This window comes from Bubalus bubalis, chromosome X, assembly GCF_019923935.1.
Source record: "Bubalus bubalis isolate 160015118507 breed Murrah chromosome X, NDDB_SH_1, whole genome shotgun sequence".
NCBI classification, from domain to species: domain Eukaryota; kingdom Metazoa; phylum Chordata; class Mammalia; order Artiodactyla; family Bovidae; genus Bubalus; species Bubalus bubalis.
This window is the reverse complement of record NC_059181.1, coordinates 54,864,134-54,871,136: the sequence shown is the minus strand read 5'-3', so window position 1 is coordinate 54,871,136 and position 7,003 is coordinate 54,864,134. Positions and strand designations below refer to the sequence as shown.

At 42.6% G+C, this 7,003-nt stretch overlaps 1 pseudogene; it reads right to left on the bottom strand.

Annotated features, from left to right (window-relative positions):
- Positions 1-3,022: 3,022 nt before the first annotated feature.
- Positions 3,023-3,425, bottom strand: LOC102394475 (annotated as a pseudogene).
- Positions 3,426-7,003: the final 3,578 nt, after the last annotated feature.

Genomic DNA, 7,003 nt, shown 5'->3' with positions numbered 1-7,003 from the left:
GTTAATACCATTTCTATGTAGTTGTGGACTTCCCAGGTGGCACAGTTGGTAAAGAATCTGCCTGCAAATGCAGGAGATAAAAGGGATGTGAGTTCAATCCCTGGGTTAAGAAGATCCCCTGGAGTAAGAAATGGCAATCTGCTCCAATATTCTTGCCGGGAAAATCCCATGGAAAGAGAAGCCTGGTGAGCTTCAGGCCATGGGGCTGCAAAGAGTTGCACCTGACTGAGCACACACAATCTATGTAGGTACTCAGACAGGAAGCAAGGTATATGGTGCCACCTTCCTAAGGCTCCCAATCTAGGGATGAGACAGATAGTAAACCAGCAGGAAATACATAATTTCAAATTGTGATCACAACCAGGAAGAAGAAATATCAAGGGAAAGTAATGGGCAGATGGCCTACTTCAAATTTGGTACACAGAGATGACCTCTCTCAGGAGGGATTACCTCAGCTGAGACCTAAGCATTAAGCTGCCAACAGTGCAAAGCCTGGAGTGGGAGTTGGGAGAGCGCTCCAGATGAGGGGAGCAATGAGAGAGAGAAAGATTAAAAGGAAGAAGAAAATGTGAGGGGAAATATTAGTAGGAGATATTACATGCACTGAAACTCAGGGTAAATGATCTGCTCAAAATTACAGCACTAGTTAGTGACAAATGAGAGGATTCTAGAGCTCTATCCTGAGAAATAAAACTGAACAGAAGGCATCTGGGGCTTCAAGGAAGCATCTAGAGACCTAGGGACAAAACAACAGGGATAGGGACTCAGAGCACTTTCTATGACTCTAGAAATTTTATCAGTATTCCAGTTGCAGTAATTTTTGTTAATCCCTTTCTGTTTCCTGAAGGGGCTGACAGCAAAATCTTTGGATGAAAATCATAAATATCAGATTAGTAAATGTTTCCAAGTTGCCAGGTCATGGCCCCTTGTCTCTGGGGCAGGCCTGCAGGCCTGGATTCCATATCTCAGTCAATCCTGGAAAAGCTGAATCCCAAGGCAAAGAGCAAAGGCTGACAGCTCCCAGAGGAGAGAAAAGCAAGTTGAATGCCCGGGTTTGTGGAACAATCCAAAGAAGCAGGGCCAACTGGTTGAATACATGGTGGAGAATTGAAGGAATGGAAAGGCCTCAACAGTTTATCAGAAGGTTCAGAAAGAGGTTATCTTGCTCAAGGCCGCATAGCAAAGCCAGGAGTGGAACCCAGGTCTGACACATTCTAGCCTTTCTATGAAATCGCTTGAGATGATTCCTCCACAACTCCTCTTTAATGTTGCTGGTAAGTTGTTTTTAGAATGATGATGTTTAAAATTGTGAGTGTAAGAGTAAGAAAAGTGTGCATGTGTGTTGAAGAGAGACCTAATGAGATTGATGTGCTTCTGCTGTTTTATTTGTGTACTTTCTCTGTGTCTACCTATGACTTGGTAGAATTATTCCATAAATGCATTTCTTGCTGATGAGACAACCTAATTCCAGAGAGTTCATGGAAATCCCTAAACCTGAACAGAGGGGCCTGAAGAATATTGAGGATCCCCTACTAACCAAACCTTTTGGATTCTTGGGACAGCTGAGCAAGGGCAGAGAGGAAGCAGCCAGTGGTGTCAATGGGCAGCCATCCTGAGCTGTAGGCTGGGCCTCCATGATTGAGGTTTTATGGGAATGTAAACCTGGAAGCAAAGTCAGACAGTTGTGTCTGACTTTTTACAACCCATGGACTGTAGCCCTTCAGGCTCCTCTGTCCATGGAATTCTCCAGGCAAGGATACTGGAGTGAGTTGTCATTCCCTTCTCCAGGGGATCTTCCTGACCCAGGGATGGAACCTGGGTCTCCCACATAGCAGGCAGATTGTTTACCATCTGAGCTACCAGGGAAGCCCCTAACTGGTTTCATAAAGATGCTGTATGTGCTAAGAGTAGCCCTGAGGGATACCAGCTCAGTATTGGAGGTACAAACATCACTTCACAACTCTGAGGGATAAGAAATATCACATCTCTTTGTACATCAGAGTTAATTCTATTTTGAACTCCCAATCCCATAAGTACAGAGGGAAACTCAACCTGTGCTTTTTGGGACCCCTGACTCATAGTTGTACATCAGTTCTGGAATTTTATACACACAAGCACATGGCAGTATGGCCCTCCAGTCATCAAGCCATTTGCTTACACTGGTAAATGTTGAGATATCCATTGACCCCTGTTCTGGTGGGAAAGATCCTCTGGAGAAGGAAATGGTAACCCACTCCAGTATTCTTGCCTGGAGAATCCCATAGACAGAGGAGCCTGGCAGGCTACAATCCAGGGGGTCACAAGAGTTGAACACGACTTAGCAACTAAATCATCAACACAAGGGCCCTTCAGGTCCAGCAACACTCTGATGCTTTTGTGAAAAATTTTTGATTCTGGTTCCAACTTCCCAGATTCCCTACCTCATGACTTCTCACTAGGGCCTTCCCCATACGCTGCCTAGAAGCCAGGCCGGGCTCTGCTGCTCTGGAATTCACAGAGCTCTTTCTCTTCTTCCCTTACACTGGAGAAATCTCTTTTTTTGATCTGAGAAAAGCCTCTCTCCTTTTTATTTCTTCTAAGATGTTTTTTCTTTACTGGCAATTTTTTCCCCTCCCTCTGGGGCTCAAAGCTCTTGTGAACAAAAGTCACAAAGTGTTGTGGGAAATGTCAATTTTCTGCCCTTCTACAAACCTCCTGGTGGCCAAGAGGGCCAGAACCAGCTACCTGCTTAAGTGAAGAAAATAAAAGGAGGAATATATGGAGAGAAAAATATATACAAACACATTAATCTCTTAAAGTATTATCCAACTATAGAGCAACAGGAACTCTCATACATCACTGGTAGAGGTTTAAATTGGTACAACCTCTCTGGTAAATTTACAGTATCTATTAAAGATGAACATATACATGTCAGAAATATCATCATTAAGTATATAGCAAGTATAAATGAATGCTTTTGGCCACCAAAAGACATGTATAGGAGTGGAGTATTCGTAGCAGCACTCTTGTTTTTTTTTTTTTTTTGAAGGGGGACAGGAGTCACTTTTTTATTGGCTTGGTGTGGGTTCTGCAGTAGAGACGCTTTGGGTTTAAGAGCATTCTGCTGTTTCCTGTCTTCTTTCTGCAACTTCCCCTGCTGCCTGAGCTGCCATGCCTGTAATCCAGCATCCATTTCCTGTGAAAGCAGTACAACTCCTCTCGCAAACTTTTCCCTTTGAGTTTGTCTTCAAAGCTGGCCTTTCACTGGAGGAGAAGGGCGGCCATCCACCTAAGATCAGTCTGGGAGCTCCGTAAGGGGCTGGTAGCCAGAGGGGCTGGCAGCAAGGTCCTGCTGGAGTTGCCGCTGGCTGCCCATGTGAGCCTCGGGGCTGCAGTGCAGCCTCAGGACACCCAAAGCAGCCATGCTGAGGCACAAGAGCCGAAAGTGGGCGCGGTCTCGGTAGCCAAGGGCGATGCTGTGTGGTAAGCTATAGCAGCAATATCCCAATGTTTATCAACCATAAAATAGATAATATACCATACAATGGAATATTATACAGCAGTGAGAATAAAACAATGTGCAACATGATTGACTCTCACGAATATAATGTTGAGCTAAGGAAATTAGGCTCAAGAAAATTATACAGTATGATTTTATTTATACAAAAAGTTTTTTAAATGGCAGAGACAAGCTGTGGTGTTGAGAGTCGGTATAGCGGTCACCTACGAGAAGAAGGGAAGGGGTAGTATTTTAAAGGAAGCACAAAAGAGGGGCTTTGGGATGCTGTTAATGTTCTGTTTATTGACCAAGGTAAGTCCAGCTTGTGATAACATCAGTAATACATTGGGCTTAAGACATGGAAACACTCTAAATATCCATCAGCAGATGAATAGATAAAGAAGTGGTACATATATACAATGGAGTATTACTCAACCATTAAAAAGAATGAAATAATGCCATTTGCAGCAATGTGGATGGACCTGGAGATTGTCATGTGTTAAGTGAAGTAAGTCAGACAGAGAAAGACAAATATCATATGATATCACTTATATGTGGAATCTAAAAAGAAATTATACAAATAAACTTATATACCAAATAGAATCACAGTCATAGGAAACAAATTTAACCTTTACCAAAGGGGATAGCGGGGAGGGGGAGCGATATATCTGGAGTTTTGGATTAACATATACACATTATATATAATAAAGAGCTTCCCTGATGGCTCAACAGGTAAAGAATTTGCCTACAATGCAGGAGACACAGGAGATATGGGTTGGATCCCTGGGTCAGGAAGATCTCCTAGAGGAGAAAATGGCAACCCACTCCAGTATTCTTGCCTGAAAAATCCCATGGACAAAGGAGCCTGGCAGGCTATAGTCCAGAGTCACAAATCACAGAATCACAGTCATAGAAAACAAACTTATGGTTACCAAAGGGGATATCAGGGAGGAGGAGAGATAAATCAGGAGTTTGGGATTAACAAATACACACTACTATATATAAAATAGGAAAAACTACAAGGACCTACTGTATAGCATAGGGAACTATAGTCAATATTTTATAATAACTTATAATGAAAAAGAATCTGAAAAAAGAATATATATATATATATATATATATATAAAACTTTGGTATATAGTTGAAATGAACACAACTTTGTAAAGTAATTATACTTCCATAAAAATGCATTAAAATAATATATTGGCTAATGATTTTGTGTTTTTGTGTATACAGCCAATAAAAAGTAGAAAGTTGAATTAAAAAAAAAAAACAACCTGTCACACCAATTAGCTGACTATAGCAATAATCCAGGTGGTAAAGAATAATGGCCTGAATAATTTAAGATTGTGTAAATAAGGAGGGAGAGTGAGTGAAAGTCACTCAGTCGTGTCCGACTCTTTGCAACCCCATGGACTATACAGTTCATGGAATTCTCCAGGCCAGAATACTGGAGTGGGTAGCCTTTCCCTTCTCCAGGGGATCTTCCCAACCTAGGGATCGGACCCAGGTCTCCTACATTGCAGGCAGATTCTTTACCAGCTGAGCCACAAGGAGGGAGAAGCATGGATCAATGAATGACTGGATGTGAACAGCATAGAGGGAAAGGAGTCAAAGACAAAGCCCAGGATTTGGGCTCGGTTGTTCATTGCTGTTCAGTTGCTAAGTTGTGTTTGACTCTTTGCGACCCCACGGACTGAAATACTCCAGGCTCCCCTGTCTTTCACTATCTTCCGGAGTTTGGTCAAATTCATGTCCATTGAGTTGGTGATGCTATCTAACCATCTCATCCTTTGCTGCCTGCTTCTCCTTTTGCCTTCAATCATTTCCAGATCCAGGGTCTTTTCCAAAGAGTCAGCTCTTCGCATCATGTGGCCAAAGTATTGGAGCTTCAGCTTCAGCTTCAGCAACAGTCATGACAATGGGTTTGGACAACTAGGTAAATGATGGTGGGATTAGTTGAGATAGGGATCATTGGAAGAGGTAAGACTAAAGTGAATGAATAGGTAATGAAGTCTGATTGGCACATAATGAGCTCATAAGGTCTATGGGACATTTATGTGGAGAGGCAGTGTGGCATAGGGTTTTAAAAGTGAGGGTTGATTTTTGATTCTGGATATAATGTAATAAACACACACCTCTATATCTGCCACACACCTCTTTATCTGCCACTTAGCTTGACTCTAAAACTTGTACAGAATACATGAGCAACTCTTTGAGAACTCAATACATATCAGCAGACAGATCAGAGAACTATAGAAATAAAAGTAACACCAAACTGGTGGAGAGTTTACCACTTTTGTTCCTCCAGCATCTCCCACCACAAACTCAACATATTTTAAAAACTGGAAGTGAGCACAGTGATGCAAAAGGACCTAACTGAAGCAGAAGATATTAAGAGGTGGCAAGAATACACAGAAGAACTATACAAAAAAGATCTTCACGACCCAGATAATTATGATGGTGTGATCACTCACCTAAAGCCTGACATCCTGGAATGTGAAGTCAAGTGGGCCTCAGGAAGCATCATTACAAACAAAGCTAGTGGAGGTGATGGAATTCCAATTGAGCTATTTCAAATCCTGAAAGATGATGCTGTGAAAGTGCTGCACTCAATATGCTAGCAAATTTGGAAGGAGGAAGCCGCTAGTTTTGCATGGAGGAGCAGCAAAGGGAAATCCTAAGCTCCAGACAGAGTGCAGGACACACATGGGTACTCTCTCCCCCTCCCCTTTTTTTCTGTTCTCTAGTGCCCCAGTCACCAGGTAGTCCCACGGTGGGGGTGGAGGCAGAGGCAAGGAGCAGCCGGAAACGGGAAATGGCAGAAGCCAGAATTCTGAAGAACTTTCCTCTCTCTTCAATACACCTGCAGCTCTAAGAGGGAGGGGCCCAAACCCAGGGCTTTCTTTTTTAGTCTCTGTCTACCCCTTCCTTGTCCACTCCTAGTCCCAGCACAATTCTGGACATGGGTTCTTTCTAGCCATGAAGGAACCATGAGAACCAAACATGGAAGTCTGGGAAACTAGGAAGTACTGGAACTCAGGAAAGCTGCCAATAAAGCTGTTTACTCTCGACCTCTGGGTGCATTTTAACTGCTCCTAATTAGCATAATGCAGATGGAAAACTGAACTAACAGTACTTTGTGAAGGCCCAAATAATGACTCTTGGTTGGTGAATATATAGGAAAGACCTGCTTAGTGGTGCACAATTTAAAAAACCCTAACTGAAGTTGGAAACACAGCCTCCAGAAGGAACAAAACAAAAATGACAACATTATTCATAGGAGGGAGTGAGGTGGGATGACTATAAAGGGAGAACACCAAGGTGTTTAGGGGGATGATAGAACTGTTCTGTATCCTAGAACCAAAAATCAAATGAATAATAGTTTTAAACATAAAGTGAAAAAATAAAAGTGAAGGCCCTGGAGCCAGACCGCCTGAATTCAAATTCTGGAACCGTACATACTAACTGTGTGACCCTAAACAAGTTACCACCCCACTGGGCTTCAAGTTTCCTCATTCATTA